The 14,226-nt window shown below is 76.9% G+C and overlaps 14 non-coding genes across 14 annotated transcripts; all 14 read right to left on the bottom strand.

The window, feature by feature from the left end:
• Positions 1 to 470: 470 nt before the first annotated feature.
• LOC149745460 (5S ribosomal RNA) lies at positions 471 to 589 on the bottom strand. Its single transcript, XR_016390138.1, has one exon. It is a non-coding gene; the product is annotated as a 5S ribosomal RNA (ribosomal RNA).
• A 932-nt stretch (positions 590 to 1,521) lies between these two features.
• LOC149745459 (5S ribosomal RNA) lies at positions 1,522 to 1,640 on the bottom strand. Its single transcript, XR_016390725.1, has one exon. It is a non-coding gene; the product is annotated as a 5S ribosomal RNA (ribosomal RNA).
• A 932-nt stretch (positions 1,641 to 2,572) lies between these two features.
• Positions 2,573 to 2,691, bottom strand: LOC149745458 (5S ribosomal RNA). The gene has a single exon (XR_016390724.1). It is a non-coding gene; the product is annotated as a 5S ribosomal RNA (ribosomal RNA).
• Positions 2,692 to 3,623: 932 nt separating this feature from the next.
• LOC149745457 (5S ribosomal RNA) lies at positions 3,624 to 3,743 on the bottom strand. Its single transcript, XR_016390393.1, has one exon. It is a non-coding gene; the product is annotated as a 5S ribosomal RNA (ribosomal RNA).
• A 920-nt stretch (positions 3,744 to 4,663) lies between these two features.
• On the bottom strand, positions 4,664 to 4,782 carry LOC149745456 (5S ribosomal RNA). The gene has a single exon (XR_016389883.1). It is a non-coding gene; the product is annotated as a 5S ribosomal RNA (ribosomal RNA).
• A 933-nt stretch (positions 4,783 to 5,715) lies between these two features.
• LOC149745455 (5S ribosomal RNA) lies at positions 5,716 to 5,834 on the bottom strand. The gene has a single exon (XR_016390584.1). It is a non-coding gene; the product is annotated as a 5S ribosomal RNA (ribosomal RNA).
• A 922-nt stretch (positions 5,835 to 6,756) lies between these two features.
• Positions 6,757 to 6,875, bottom strand: LOC149745454 (5S ribosomal RNA). The gene has a single exon (XR_016390723.1). It is a non-coding gene; the product is annotated as a 5S ribosomal RNA (ribosomal RNA).
• Positions 6,876 to 7,809: 934 nt separating this feature from the next.
• LOC149745453 (5S ribosomal RNA) lies at positions 7,810 to 7,928 on the bottom strand. The gene has a single exon (XR_016390628.1). It is a non-coding gene; the product is annotated as a 5S ribosomal RNA (ribosomal RNA).
• Positions 7,929 to 8,862: 934 nt separating this feature from the next.
• On the bottom strand, positions 8,863 to 8,981 carry LOC149745452 (5S ribosomal RNA). The gene has a single exon (XR_016390022.1). It is a non-coding gene; the product is annotated as a 5S ribosomal RNA (ribosomal RNA).
• Positions 8,982 to 9,915: 934 nt separating this feature from the next.
• LOC149745451 (5S ribosomal RNA) lies at positions 9,916 to 10,034 on the bottom strand. Its single transcript, XR_016390067.1, has one exon. It is a non-coding gene; the product is annotated as a 5S ribosomal RNA (ribosomal RNA).
• A 921-nt stretch (positions 10,035 to 10,955) lies between these two features.
• On the bottom strand, positions 10,956 to 11,074 carry LOC149745450 (5S ribosomal RNA). Its single transcript, XR_016389872.1, has one exon. It is a non-coding gene; the product is annotated as a 5S ribosomal RNA (ribosomal RNA).
• A 933-nt stretch (positions 11,075 to 12,007) lies between these two features.
• Positions 12,008 to 12,126, bottom strand: LOC149745449 (5S ribosomal RNA). The gene has a single exon (XR_016389958.1). It is a non-coding gene; the product is annotated as a 5S ribosomal RNA (ribosomal RNA).
• Positions 12,127 to 13,048: 922 nt separating this feature from the next.
• On the bottom strand, positions 13,049 to 13,167 carry LOC149745448 (5S ribosomal RNA). Its single transcript, XR_016390722.1, has one exon. It is a non-coding gene; the product is annotated as a 5S ribosomal RNA (ribosomal RNA).
• Positions 13,168 to 14,089: 922 nt separating this feature from the next.
• Positions 14,090 to 14,208, bottom strand: LOC149745447 (5S ribosomal RNA). Its single transcript, XR_016390721.1, has one exon. It is a non-coding gene; the product is annotated as a 5S ribosomal RNA (ribosomal RNA).
• Between the last annotated feature and the right edge of the window lie 18 nt (positions 14,209 to 14,226).

Genomic DNA, 14,226 nt, shown 5'->3' with positions numbered 1-14,226 from the left:
GCTCAGGAGCCCGCCCCTGGGGCCGGCAGGCCCGGGGAAGCGGCCCCTGCTCTCGATCCCGCTCCCGCACCCGGCCGCGGCGGCGACACGGCGGGGGCGGGGCTTTTGCCGGAGGGAGCTGTGGAGGGACACACCCACCGGCACACAGGTGGCGGCCCCGGGGCGGGGCGCCGGTGGGGGCGGCCAGGTGCAGGTCGACGGGCTCGCTGGCCGAAGGCACGGCAACCGGGCCCGCGGCGGAGCCTGGGTCCGGGCCAGGCACCCCGGGGGCGTCTGGGGTGCGGCTGCCTTCCAGGGCCGCCTTCTGGCCGCCTGGCGGGCCGGGCCGGCGGGGAGCGCCCCCTCCGGCGCGCGCGCCGTGGTGCGAGGGGCCTGAGGAGGCGGGGCCTGCAGCGGAGCCCCGGCGCGGGCGGAGCCGGCGGCCAGCGCCCGCGGGCGAGTTCAAGGAGAAGGCGGAGCGGGAGGCAAAAAGCCTACAGCACCCGGTATTCCCAGGAGGTCTCCCATCCAAGTACTAACCAGGCCCGACCCTGCTAAGCTTCCGAGATCAGACGAGATCGGGCGCGTTCAGGGTGGTATGGCCGTAGACGGGACGGGGACGGCGGGCTGCCTCTTGAGGCCCACTTTCGCTGGCGCTTGCGCCTCACCGCCAGCCTGGCGGTCAGCCCGCCCCGGCAGGACCCCGTCGCCCGCCCAGGCAGGGGGAACGGAGGTCTCGGGTACCGGGCGGTGGCGGAGGCGGAGGGTTTGGCCACCCCCTCCCAGCCGAGGGCGGGCGTGACCCAGCGAACCCTTCGGCGCTTGGCGCCCCGCCCAAGATCCGGCCCGTCGCTCACAGGGACGTGGCCCCGGAGGCTTCAGGGCCCGGGGCCCGCGGTCCCTTGGGCATCGCCCCTGCCCGACCACGCGGCGCTAGGCGCCGCCCGGCCGCATCCCGGGCCGGCCCTCCTGCCCGACAGCAGCTGGCCCGAAGCCACTGGGAGCCACCATCGTGTCGCCACGGCCCCACAGCCCCGGCGAGGCCACCCTTGCCCGCACACCACCCGCCGAGCTCAGGAGCCCGCCCCTGGCGGCCGGCAGGCCCGGGGAAGCGGCCCCTGCCCTCGATCCCGCTCCCGCACACGGCCGCGGCGGCGACACGGCGGGGGCTGGGCTTTTGCCAGAGGGAGCTGTGGAGGGACACACCCACCGGCACACAGGTGGCGGCCCCGGGGCGGGGCGCCGGTGGGGGCGGCCAGGTGCAGGTCGACGGGCTCGCTGGCCGAAGGCACGGCAACCGGGCCCGCGGCGGAGCCTGGGTCCGGGCCAGGCACCCCGGGGGCGTCTGGGGTGCGGCTGCTTTCCAGGGCCGCCTTCTGGCCCCCTGGCGGGCCGGGCCGGCGGGGAGCGCCCCCTCCGGCGCGCGCGCCGTGGTGGGAGGGGCCTGAGGAGGCGGGGCCTGCAGCGGGGCCCCGGCGCGGGCGGAGCCGGCGGCCACCGCCCGCGGGCGAGTTCAAGGAGAAGGCGGAGCGGGAGGCAAAAAGCCTACAGCACCCGGTATTCCCAGGCGGTCTCCCATCCAAGTACTAACCAGGCCCGACCCTGCTTAGCTTCCGAGATCAGACGAGATCGGGCGCGTTCAGGGTGGTATGGCCGTAGACGGGACGGGGACGGCGGGCTGCCTCTTGAGGCCCACTTTCGTTGGCGCTTGCGCCTCACCGCCAGCCTGGCGGTCAGCCCGCCCCGGCAGGACCCCGTCGCCCGCCCAGGCAGGGGGAACGGAGGTCTCGGGTACCGGGCGGTGGCGGAGGCGGAGGGTTTGGCCACCCCCTCCCAGCCGAGGGCGGGCGTGACCCAGCGAACCCTTCGGCGCTTGGCGCCCCGCCCAAGATCCGGCCCGTCGCTCACAGGGACGTGGCCCCGGAGGCTTCAGGGCCCGGGGCCCGCGGTCCCTTGGGCATCGCCCCTGCCCGACCACGCGGCGCTAGGCGCCGCCCGGCCGCATCCCGGGCCGGCCCTCCTGCCCGACAGCAGCTGGCCCGAAGCCACTGGGAGCCACCATCGTGTCGCCACGGCCCCACAGCCCCGGCGAGGCCACCCTTGCCCGCACACCACCCGCCGAACTCAGGAGCCCGCCCCTGGCGGCCGGCAGGCCCGGGGAAGCGGCCCCTGCCCTCGATCCCGCTCCCGCACACGGCCGCGGCGGCGACACGGCGGGGGCTGGGCTTTTGCCAGAGGGAGCTGTGGAGGGACACACCCACCGGCACACAGGTGGCGGCCCCGGGGCGGGGCGCCGGTGGGGGCGGCCAGGTGCAGGTCGACGGGCTCGCTGGCTGAAGGCACGGCAACCGGGCCCGCGGCGGAGCCTGGGTCCGGGCCAGGCACCCCGGGGGCGTCTGGGGTGCGGCTGCCTTCCAGGGCCGCCTTCTGGCCCCCTGGCGGGCCGGGCCGGCGGGGAGCGCCCCCTCCGGCGCGCGCGCCGTGGTGGGAGGGGCCTGAGGAGGCGGGGCCTGCAGCGGGACCCCGGCGCGGGCGGAGCCGGCGGCCACCGCCCGCGGGCGAGTTAAAGGAGAAGGCGGAGCGGGAGGCAAAAAGCCTACAGCACCCGGTATTCCCAGGCGGTCTCCCATCCAAGTACTAACCAGGCCCGACCCTGCTTAGCTTCCGAGATCAGACGAGATCGGGCGCGTTCAGGGTGGTATGGCCGTAGACGGGACGGGGACGGCGGGCTGCCTCTTGAGGCCCACTTTCGCTGGCGCTTGCGCCTCACCGCCAGCCTGGCGGTCAGCCCGCCCCGGCAGGACCCCGTCGCCCGCCCAGGCAGGGGGAACGGAGGTCTCGGGTACCGGGCGGTGGCGGAGGCGGAGGGTTTGGCCACCCCCTCCCAGCCGAGGGCGGGCGTGACCCAGCGAACCCTTCGGCGCTTGGCGCCCCGCCCAAGATCCGGCCCGTCGCTCACAGGGACGTGGCCCCGGAGGCTTCAGGGCCCGGGGCCCGCGGTCCCTTGGGCATCGCCCCTGCCCGCCCACGCGGCGCTAGGCGCCGCCCAGCCGCAGCCTGGTGCGGCCCTCCTGCCCGACAGCAGCTGGCCCGAAACCACTGGGAGCCACCATCGTGTCGCCACGGCCCCTCAGCCCCGGCGAGGCCACCCTTGCCCGCACACCACCCGCCGAGCTCAGGAGCCCGCCCCTGGCGGCCGGCAGGCCCGGGGAAGAGGCCCCTGCCCTCGATCCCGCTCCCGCACCCGGCCGCGGCGGCGACACGGCGGGGGGCGGGGCTTTTGCCGGAGGGAGCTGTGGAGGGACACACCCACCGGCACACAGGTGGCGGCCCCGGGGCGGGGCGCCGGAGGGGGCGGCCAGGTGCAGGTCGAGGGGCTCGCTGGCCGAAGGGACGGCAACCGGGCCCGCGGCGGAGCCTGGGTCCGGGCCAGGCACCCTGGGGGCGTCTGGGGTGCGGCTGCCTTCCAGGGCCGCCTTCTGGCCGCCTGGCGGGCCGGGCCGGCGGGGAGCGCCCCCTCCGGCGCGTGCGCCGTGGTGGGAGGGGCCTGAGGAGGAGGGGCCTGCAGCGGGGCCCCGGCGCGGGCGGAGCCGGCGGCCACCGCCCGCGGGCGAGTAAAGGAGAAGGCGGAGCGGGAGGCAAAAATCCTACAGCACCCGGTATTCCCAGGCGGTCTCCCATCCAAGTACTAACCAGGCCCGACCCTGCTTAAGCTTCCGAGATCAGACGAGATCGGGCGCGTTCAGGGTGGTATGGCCGTAGACGGGGGCGGGGACGGCGGGCTGCCTCTTGAGGCCCACTTTCGCTGGCGCTTGCGCCTCACCGACAGCCTGGCGGTCAGCCCGCCCCGGCAGGACCCCGTCGCCCGCCCAGGCAGGGGGAACGGAGGTCTCGGGTACCGGGCGGTGGCGGAGGCGGAGGGTTTGGCCACCCCCTCCCAGCCGAGGGCGGGCGTGACCCAGCGAACCCTTCGGCGCTTGGCGCCCCGCCAAGATCCCGCCCGTCGCTCACAGGGACGTGGCCCCGGAGGCTTCAGGGCCCGGGGCCCACGGTCCCTTGGGCATCGCCCCTGCCCGCCCACGCGGCGCTAGGCGCCGCCCGGCCGCAGCCCGGGCCGGCCCTCCTGCCCGACAGCAGCTGGCCCGAAGCCACTGGGAGCCACCATCGTGTCGCCACGGCCCCTCAGCCCCGGCGAGGCCACCCTTGCCCGCACACCACCCGCCGGGCTCAGTAGCCCGCCCCTGGCGGCCGGCAGGCCAGGGGAAGCGGCCCCTGCCCTCGATCCCGCTCCCGCACCCGGCCGCGGCGGTGACACGGCGGGGGGCGGGGCTTTTGCCGGAGGGAGCTGTGGAGGGACACACCCACCGGCACACAGGTGGCGGCCCCGGGGCGGGGCGCCGGTGGGGGCGGCCAGGTGCAGGTCGAGGGGCTCGCTGGCCGAAGGGACGGCAACCGGGCCCGCGGCGGAGCCTGGGTCCGGGCCAGGCACCCCGGGGCGTCTGGGGTGCGGCTGCCTTCCAGGGCCGCCTTCTGGCCGGGCCGGCGGGGAGCGCCCCCTCCGGCGCGCGCGCCGTGGTGGGAGGGGCCTGAGGAGGCGGGGCCTGCAGCGGGGCCCCGGCGCGGGCGGAGCCGGCGGCCACCGCCCGCGGGCGAGTTAAAGGAGAAGGCGGAGCGGGAGGCAAAAAGCCTACAGCACCCGGTATTCCCAGGCGGTCTCCCATCCAAGTACTAACCAGGCCCGACCCTGCTTAGCTTCCGAGATCAGACGAGATCGGGCGCGTCCAGGGTGGTATGGCCGTAGACGGGGGCGGGGACGGCGGGCTGCCTCTTGAGGCCCACTTTCGCTGGCGCTTGCGCCTCACCGCCAGCCTGGAGGTCAGCCCGCCCTGGCAGGACCCCGTCGCCCGCCCAGGCAGGGGGAACGGAGGTCTCGGGTACCGGGCGGTGGCGGAGGCGGAGGGTTTGGCCACCCCCTCCCAGCCGAGGGCGGGCGTGACCCAGCGAACCCTTCGGCGCTTGGCGCCCCGCCAAGATCCCGCCCGTCGCTCACAGGGACGTGGCCCCGGAGGCTTCAGTGCCCGGGGCCCGCGGTCCCTTGGGCATCGCCCCTGCCCGCCCACGCGGCGCTAGGCGCCGCCCAGCCGCATCCCGGGCCGGCCCTCCTGCCCGACAGCAGCTGGCCCGAAGCCACTGGGAGCCACCATCGTGTCGCCACGGCCCCTCAGCCCCGGCGAGGCCACCCTTGCCCGCACACCACCCGCCGAGCTCAGGAGCCCGCCCCTGGCGGCCGGCAGGCCCGGGGAAGCGGCCCCTGCCCTCGATCCCGCTCCCGCACACGGCCGCGGTGGCGACACGGCGGGGGGCGGGGCTTTTGCCGGAGGGAGCTGTGGAGGGACACACCCACCGGCACACAGGTGGCGGCCCCGGGGCGGGGCGCCGGTGGGGGCGGCCAGGTGCAGGTCGAGGGGCTCGCTGGCGGAAGGCACGGCAATCGGGCCCGCGGCGGAGCCTGGGTCCGGGCCAGGCACCCCGGGGGCGTCTGGGGTGCGGCTGCCTTCCAGGGCCGCCTTCTGGCCGCCTGGCGGGCCGGACTGGCGGGGAGCGCCCCCTCCGGCGCGCGCGCCGTGGTGGGAGGGGCCTGAGGAGGCGGGGCCTGCAGCGGGGCCCCGGCGCGGGCGGAGCCGGCGGCCACCGCCCGCGGGCGAGTTAAAGGAGAAGGCGGAGCGGGAGGCAAAAAGCCTACAGCACCCGGTATTCCCAGGCGGTCTCCCATCCAAGTACTAACCAGGCCCAACCCTGCTTAGCTTCCGAGATCAGACGAGATCGGGCGCGTTCAGGGTGGTATGGCCGTAGACGGGGGCGGGGACGGCGGGCTGCCTCCTGAGGCCCACTTTCGCTGTCGCTTGCGCCTCACCGCCAGCCTGGCGGTCAGCCCGCCCCGGCAGGAACCCGTCGCCCGCCCAGGCAGGGGGAACGGAGGTCTCGGGTACCGGGCGGTGGAGGAGGCGGAGGGTTTGGCCACCCCCTCCCAGCCGAGGGCGGGCGTGACCCAGCGAACCCTTCGGCGCTTGGCGCCCCGCCCAAGATCCGGCCCGTCGCTCACAGGGACGTGGCCCCGGAGGCTTCAGGGCCCGGGGCCCGCGGTCCCTTGGGCATCGCCCCTGTCCGCCCACGCGGCGCTAGTCGCCGCCCGGCCGCAGCCCGGGCCGGCCCTCCTGCCCGACAGCAGCTGGCCCGAAGCCACTGGGAGCCACCATCGTGTCGCCACGGCCCCTCAGCCCCGGCGAGGCCACCCTTGCCCGCACACCACCCGCCGAGCTCAGGAGCCCGCCCCTGGCGGCTGGCAGGCCCGGGGAAGCGGCCCCTGCCCTCGATCCCGCTCCCGCACCCGGCCGCGGCGGCGACACGGCGGGGGGCGGGGCTTTTGCCGGAGGGAGCTGTGGAGGGACACACCCACCGGCACACAGGTGGCGGCCCCGGGGCGGGGCGCCGGTGGGGGCGGCCATGTGCAGGTCGAGGGGCTCGCTGGCCGAAGGGACGGCAACCGGGCCCGCGGCGGAGCCTGGGTCCGGGCCAGGCACCCCGGGGGCGTCTGGGGTGCGGCTGCCTTCCAGGGCCGCCTTCTGGCCGGGCCGGCGGGGATCGCCCCCTCCGGCGCGCGCGCCGTGGTGGGAGGGGCCTGAGGAGGCGGGGCCTGCAGCGGGGCCCCGGCGCGGGCGGAGCCGGCGGCCACCGCCCGCGGGCGAGTTAAAGGAGAAGGCGGAGCGGGAGGCAAAAAGCCTACAGCACCCGGTATTCCCAGGCGGTCTCCCATCCAAGTACTAACCAGGCCCGACCCTGCTTAGCTTCCGAGATCAGACGAGATCGGGCGCGTTCAGGGTGGTATGGCCGTAGACGGGGGCGGGGACGGCGGGCTGCCTCTTGAGGCCCACTTTCGCTGGCGCTTGCGCCTCACCGCCAGCCTGGCGGTCAGCCCGCCCCGGCAGGACCACGTCGCCCGCCCAGGCAGGGGGAACGGAGGTCTCGGGTACCGGGCGGTGGCGGAGGCGGAGGGTTTGGCCACCCCCTCCCAGCCGAGGGCGGGCGTGACCCAGCGAACCCTTCCGCGCTTGGCGCCCCGCCCAAGATCCGGCCCGTCGCTCACAGGGACGTGGCCCCGGAGGCTTCAGGGCCCGGGGCCCGCGGTCCCTTGGGCATCGCCCCTGCCCGCCCACGCGGCGCTAGGCGCCGCCCAGCCGCAGCCCGGGCCGGCCCTCCTGCCCGACAGCAGCTGGCCCGAAGCCACTGGGAGCCACCATCGTGTCGCCACGGCCCCTCAGCCCCGGCGAGGCCACCCTTGCCCGCACACCACCCGCCGAGCTCAGGAGCCCGTCCCTGGCGGCCGGCAGGCCCGGGGAAGCGGCCCCTGCCCTCGATCCCGCTCCCGCACCCGGCCGCGGCGGCGACACGGCGGGGGGCGGGGCTTTTGCCGGAGGGAGCTGTGGAGGGACACACCCACCGGCACACAAGTGGCGGCCCCGGGGCGGGGCGCCGGTGGGGGCGGCCAGGTGCAGGTCGACGGGCTCGCTGGCCGAAGGGACGGCAACCGGGCCCGCGGCGGAGCCTGGGTCCGGGCCAGGCACCCCGGGGGCGTCTGGGGTGCGGCTGCCTTCCAGGGCCGCCTTCTGGCCGCCTGGCGGGCCGGGCCGGCGGGGAGCGCCCCCTACGGCGGGCGCGCCGTGGTGGGAGGGGCCTGAGGAGGCGGGGCCTGCAGCGGGGCCCCGGCGCGGGCGGAGCCGGCGGCCACCGCCCGCGGGCGAGTTAAAGGAGAAGGCGGAGCAGGAGGCAAAAAGCCTACAGCACCCGGTATTCCCAGGTGGTCTCCCATCCAAGTACTAACCAGGCCCGACCCTGCTTAGCTTCCGAGATCAGACGAGATCGGGCGCGTTCAGGGTGGTATGGCCGTAGACGGGGGCGGGGACGGAGGGCTGCCTCCTGAGGCCCACTTTCGCTGTCGCTTGCGCCTCACCGCCAGCCTGGCGGTCAGCCCGCCCCGGCAGGAACCCGTCGCCCGCCCAGGCAGGGGGAACGGAGGTCTCGGGTACCGGGCGGTGGCGGAGGCGGAGGGTTTGGCCACCCCCTCCCAGCCGAGGGCGGGCGTGACCCAGCGAACCCTTCGGCGCTTGGCGCCCCGCCCAAGATCCGGCCCGTCGCTCACAGGGACGTGGCCCCGGAGGCTTCAGGGCCCGGGGCCCGCGGTCCCTTGGGCATCGCCCCTGTCCGCCCACGCGGCGCTAGGCGCCGCCCGGCCGCAGCCCGGGCCGGCCCTCCTGCCCGACAGCAGCTGGCCCGAAGCCACTGGGAGCCACCATCGTGTCGCCACGGCCCCTCAGCCCCGGCGAGGCCACCCTTGCCCGCACACCACCCGCCGAGCTCAGGAGCCCGCCCCTGGCGGCTGGCAGGCCCGGGGAAGCGGCCCCTGCCCTCGATCCCGCTCCCGCACCCGGCCGCGGCGGCGACACGGCGGGGGGCGGGGCTTTTGCCGGAGGGAGCTGTGGAGGGACACACCCACCGGCACACAGGTGGCGGCCCCGGGGCGGGGCGCCGGTGGGGGCGGCCAGGTGCAGGTCGAGGGGCTCGCTGGCGGAAGGCACGGCAATCGGGCCCGCGGCGGAGCCTGGGTCCGGGCCAGGCACCCCGGGGGCGTCTGGGGTGCGGCTGCCTTCCAGGGCCGCCTTCTGGCCGCCTGGCGGGCCGGGCTGGCGGGGAGCGCCCCCTCCGGCGCGCGCGCCGTGGTGGGAGGGGCCTGAGGAGGCGGGGCCTGCAGCGGGGCCCCGGCGCGGGCGGAGCCGGCGGCCACCGCCCGCGGGCGAGTTAAAGGAGAAGGCGGAGCGGGAGGCAAAAACCCTACAGCACCCGGTATTCCCAGGCGGTCTCCCATCCAAGTACTAACCAGGCCCGACCCTGCTTAGCTTCCGAGATCAGACGAGATCGGGCGCGTTCAGGGTGGTATGGCCGTAGACGGGGGCGGGGACGGCGGGCTGCCTCTTGAGGCCCACTTTCGCTGGCGCTTGCGCCTCACCGCCAGCCTGGCGGTCAGCCCGCCCCGGCAGGACCCCGTCGCCCGCCCAGGCAGGGGGAACGGAGGTCTCGGGTACCGGGCGGTGGCGGAGGCGGAGGGTTTGGCCACCCCCTCCCAGCCGAGGGCGGGCGTGACCCAGCGAACCCTTCCGCGCTTGGCGCCCCGCCCAAGATCCGGCCCGTCGCTCACAGGGACGTGGCCCCGGAGGCTTCAGGGCCCGGGGCCCGCGGTGCCTTGGGCATCGCCCCTGCCCGCCCACGCGGCGCTAGGCGCCGCCCAGCCGCAGCCCGGGCCGGCCCTCCTGCCCGACAGCAGCTGGCCCGAAGCCACTGGGAGCCACCATCGTGTCGCCACGGCCCCTCAGCCCCGGCGAGGCCACCCTTGCACGCACACCACCCGCCGAGCTCAGGAGCCCGCCCCTGGCGGCCGGCAGGCCCGGGGAAGCGGCCCCTGCCCTCGATCCCGCTCCCGCACCCGGCAGCGGCGGCGACACGGCGGGGGGCGGGGCTTTTGCCGGAGGGAGCTGTGGAGGGACACACCCACCGGCACACAGGTGGCGGCCCCGGGGCGGGGCGCCGGTGGGGGCGGCCAGGTGCAGGTCGACGGGCTCGCTGGCCGAAGGGACGGCAACCGGGCCCGCGGCGGAGCCTGGGTCCGGGCCAGGCACCCCGGGGGCGTCTGGGGTGCGGCTGCCTTCCAGGGCCGCCTTCTGGCCGCCTGGCGGGCCGGGCCGGCGGGGAGCGCCCCCTCCGGCGCGCGCGCCGTGGTGGGAGGGGCCTGAGGAGGCGGGGCCTGCAGCGGGGCCCCGGCGCGGGCGGAGCCGGCGGCCACCGCCCGCGGGCGAGTTAAAGGAGAAGGCGGAGCAGGAGGCAAAAAGCCTACAGCACCCGCTATTCCCAGGCGGTCTCCCATCCAAGTACTAACCAGGCCCGACCCTGCTTAGCTTCCGAGATCAGACGAGATCGGGCGCGTTCAGGGTGGTATGGCCGTAGACGGGGGCGGGGACGGCGGGCTGCCTCCTGAGGCCCACTTTCGCTGTCGCTTGCGCCTCACCGCTAGCCTGGCGGTCAGCCCGCCCCGGCAGGAACCCGTCGCCCGCCCAGGCAGGGGGAACGGAGGTCTCGGGTACCGGGCGGTGGCGGAGGCGGAGGGTTTGGCCACACCCTCCCAGACGAGGGCGGGCGTGACCCAGCGAACCCTTCGGCGCTTGGCGCCCCGCCCAAGATCCGGCCCGTCGCTCACAGGGACGTGGCCCCGGAGGCTTCAGGGCCCGGGGCCCGCGGTCCCTTGGGCATCGCCCCTGCCCGCCGACGCGGCGCTAGGAGCCGCCCAGCCGCAGCCCGGGCCGGCCCTCCTGCCCGACAGCAGCTGGCCCGAAGCCACTGGGAGCCACCATCGTGTCGCCACGGCCCCTCAGCCCCGGCGAGGCCACCCTTGCCCGCACACCACCCGCCGGGCTCAGTAGCCCGCCCCTGGCGGCCGGCAGGCCAGGGGAAGCGGCCCCTGCCCTCGATCCCGCTCCCGCACCCGGCCGCGGCGGTGACACGGCGGGGGGCGGGGCTTTTGCCGGAGGGAGCTGTGGAGGGACACACCCACCGGCACACAGGTGGCGGCCCCGGGGCGGGGCGCCGGTGGGGGCGGCCAGGTGCAGGTCGAGGGGCTCGCTGGCCGAAGGGACGGCAACCGGGCCCGCGGCGGAGCCTGGGTCCGGGCCAGGCACCCCGGGGCGTCTGGGGTGCGGCTGCCTTCCAGGGCCGCCTTCTGGCCGGGCCGGCGGGGAGCGCCCCCTCCGGCGCGCGCGCCGTGGTGGGAGGGGCCTGAGGAGGCGGGGCCTGCAGCGGGGCCCCGGCGCGGGCGGAGCCGGCGGCCACCGCCCGCGGGCGAGTTAAAGGAGAAGGCGGAGCGGGAGGCAAAAAGCCTACAGCACCCGGTATTCCCAGGCGGTCTCCCATCCAAGTACTAACCAGGCCCGACCCTGCTTAGCTTCCGAGATCAGACGAGATCGGGCGCGTCCAGGGTGGTATGGCCGTAGACGGGGGCGGGGACGGCGGGCTGCCTCTTGAGGCCCACTTTCGCTGGCGCTTGCGCCTCACCGCCAGCCTGGAGGTCAGCCCGCCCTGGCAGGACCCCGTCGCCCGCCCAGGCAGGGGGAACGGAGGTCTCGGGTACCGGGCGGTGGCGGAGGCGGAGGGTTTGGCCACCCCCTCCCAGCCGAGGGCGGGCGTGACCCAGCGAACCCTTCGGCGCTTGGCGCCCCGCCAAGATCCCGCCCGTCGCTCACAGGGACGTGGCCCCGGAGGCTTCAGTGCCCGGGGCCCGCGGTCCCTTGGGCATCGCCCCTGCCCGCCCACGCGGCGCTAGGCGCCGCCCAGCCGCATCCCGGGCCGGCCCTCCTGCCCGACAGCAGCTGGCCCGAAGCCACTGGGAGCCACCATCGTGTCGCCACGGCCCCTCAGCCCCGGCGAGGCCACCCTTGCCCGCACACCACCCGCCGAGCTCAGGAGCCCGCCCCTGGCGGCCGGCAGGCCCGGGGAAGCGGCCCCTGCCCTCGATCCCGCTCCCGCACACGGCCGCGGCGGCGACACGGCGGGGGGCGGGGCTTTTGCCGGAGGGAGCTGTGGAGGGACACACCCACCGGCACACAGGTGGCGGCCCCGGGGCGGGGCGCCGGTGGGGGCGGCCAGGTGCAGGTCGAGGGGCTCGCTGGCGGAAGGCACGGCAATCGGGCCCGCGGCGGAGCCTGGGTCCGGGCCAGGCACCCCGGGGGCGTCTGGGGTGCGGCTGCCTTCCAGGGCCGCCTTCTGGCCGCCTGGGGGGCCGGACTGGCGGGGAGCGCCCCCTCCGGCGCGCGCGCCGTGGTGGGAGGGGCCTGAGGAGGCGGGGCCTGCAGCGGGGCCCCGGCGCGGGCGGAGCCGGCGGCCACCGCCCGCGGGCGAGTTAAAGGAGAAGGCGGAGCGGGAGGCAAAAAGCCTACAGCACCCGGTATTCCCAGGCGGTCTCCCATCCAAGTACTAACCAGGCCCGACCCTGCTTAGCTTCCAAGATCAGACGAGATCGGGCGCGTTCAGGGTGGTATGGCCGTAGACGGGGGCGGGGACGGCGGGCTGCCTCCTGAGGCCCACTTTCGCTGTCGCTTGCGCCTCACCGCCAGCCTGGCGGTCAGCCCGCCCCGGCAGGAACCCGTCGCCCGCCCAGGCAGGGGGAACGGAGGTCTCGGGTACCGGGCGGTGGCGGAGGCGGAGGGTTTGGCCACCCCCTCCCAGCCGAGGGCGGGCGTGACCCAGCGAACCCTTCGGCGCTTGGCGCCCCGCCCAAGATCCGGCCCGTCGCTCACAGGGACGTGGCCCCGGAGGCTTCAGGGCCCGGGGCCCGCGGTCCCTTGGGCATCGCCCCTGTCCGCCCACGCGGCGCTAGTCGCCGCCCGGCCGCAGCCCGGGCCGGCCCTCCTGCCCGACAGCAGCTGGCCCGAAGCCACTGGGAGCCACCATCGTGTCGCCACGGCCCCTCAGCCCCGGCGAGGCCACCCTTGCCCGCACACCACCCGCCGAGCTCAGGAGCCCGCCCCTGGCGGCTGGCAGGCCCGGGGAAGCGGCCCCTGCCCTCGATCCCGCTCCCGCACCCGGCCGCGGCGGCGACACGGCGGGGGGCGGGGCTTTTGCCGGAGGGAGCTGTGGAGGGACACACCCACCGGCACACAGGTGGCGGCCCCGGGGCGGGGCGCCGGTGGGGGCGGCCATGTGCAGGTCGAGGGGCTCGCTGGCCGAAGGGACGGCAACCGGGCCCGCGGCGGAGCCTGGGTCCGGGCCAGGCACCCCGGGGGCGTCTGGGGTGCGGCTGCCTTCCAGGGCCGCCTTCTGGCCGGGCCGGCGGGGATCGCCCCCTCCGGCGCGCGCGCCGTGGTGGGAGGGGCCTGAGGAGGCGGGGCCTGCAGCGGGGCCCCGGCGCGGGCGGAGCCGGCGGCCACCGCCCGCGGGCGAGTTAAAGGAGAAGGCGGAGCGGGAGGCAAAAAGCCTACAGCACCCGGTATTCCCAGGCGGTCTCCCATCCAAGTACTAACCAGGCCCGACCCTGCTTAGCTTCCGAGATCAGACGAGATCGGGCGCGTTCAGGGTGGTATGGCCGTAGACGGGGGCGGGGACGGCGGGCTGCCTCTTGAGGCCCACTTTCGCTGGCGCTTGCGCCTCACTGCCAGCCTGGCGGTCAGCCCGCCCCGGCAGGACCACGTCGCCCGCCCAGGCAGGGGGAACGGAGGTCTCGGGTACCGGGCGGTGGCGGAGGCGGAGGGTTTGGCCACCCCCTCCCAGCCGAGGGCGGGCGTGACCCAGCGAACCCTTCCGCGCTTGGCGCCCCGCCCAAGATCCGGCCCGTCGCTCACAGGGACGTGGCCCCGGAGGCTTCAGGGCCCGGGGCCCGCGGTCCCTTGGGCATCGCCCCTGCCCGCCCACGCGGCGCTAGGCGCCGCCCAGCCGCAGCCCGGGCCGGCCCTCCTGCCCGACAGCAGCTGGCCCGAAGCCACTGGGAGCCACCATCGTGTCGCCACGGCCCCTCAGCCCCGGCGAGGCCACCCTTGCCCGCACACCACCCGCCGAGCTCAGGAGCCCGTCCCTGGCGGCCGGCAGGCCCGGGGAAGCGGCCCCTGCCCTCGATCCCGCTCCCGCACCCGGCCGCGGCGGCGACACGGCGGGGGGCGGGGCTTTTGCCGGAGGGAGCTGTGGAGGGACACACCCACCGGCACACAAGTGGCGGCCCCGGGGCGGGGCGCCGGTGGGGGCGGCCAGGTGCAGGTCGACGGGCTCGCTGGCCGAAGGGACGGCAACCGGGCCCGCGGCGGAGCCTGGGTCCGGGCCAGGCACCCCGGGGGCGTCTGGGGTGCGGCTGCCTTCCAGGGCCGCCTTCGGGCCGGGCCGGCGGGGAGCGCCCCCTACGGCGCGCGCGCCGTGGTGGGAGGGGCCTGAGGAGGCGGGGCCTGCAGCGGGGCCCCGGCGCGGGCGGAGCCGGCGGCCACCGCCCGCGGGCGAGTTAAAGGAGAAGGCGGAGCGGGAGGCAAAAAGCCTACAGCACCCGGTATTCCCAGGCGGTCTCCCATCCAAGTACTAACCAGGCCCGACCCTGCTTAGCTTCCGAGATCAGACGAGATCGGGCGCGTTCAGGGTGGTATGGCCGTAGACGGGGGCGGGGACGGCGGG

Source organism: Delphinapterus leucas, chromosome 19, assembly GCF_059928025.1.
Source record: "Delphinapterus leucas isolate spDelLeu-1000000601 "Yukka" chromosome 19, BTC_Dleu_Yukka2, whole genome shotgun sequence".
In the NCBI taxonomy this organism is placed as follows: Eukaryota; Metazoa; Chordata; class Mammalia; order Artiodactyla; family Monodontidae; genus Delphinapterus; species Delphinapterus leucas.
The sequence above is the reverse complement of the archived record's forward strand: the minus strand, read 5'-3'. Positions and strand labels throughout refer to the sequence as shown.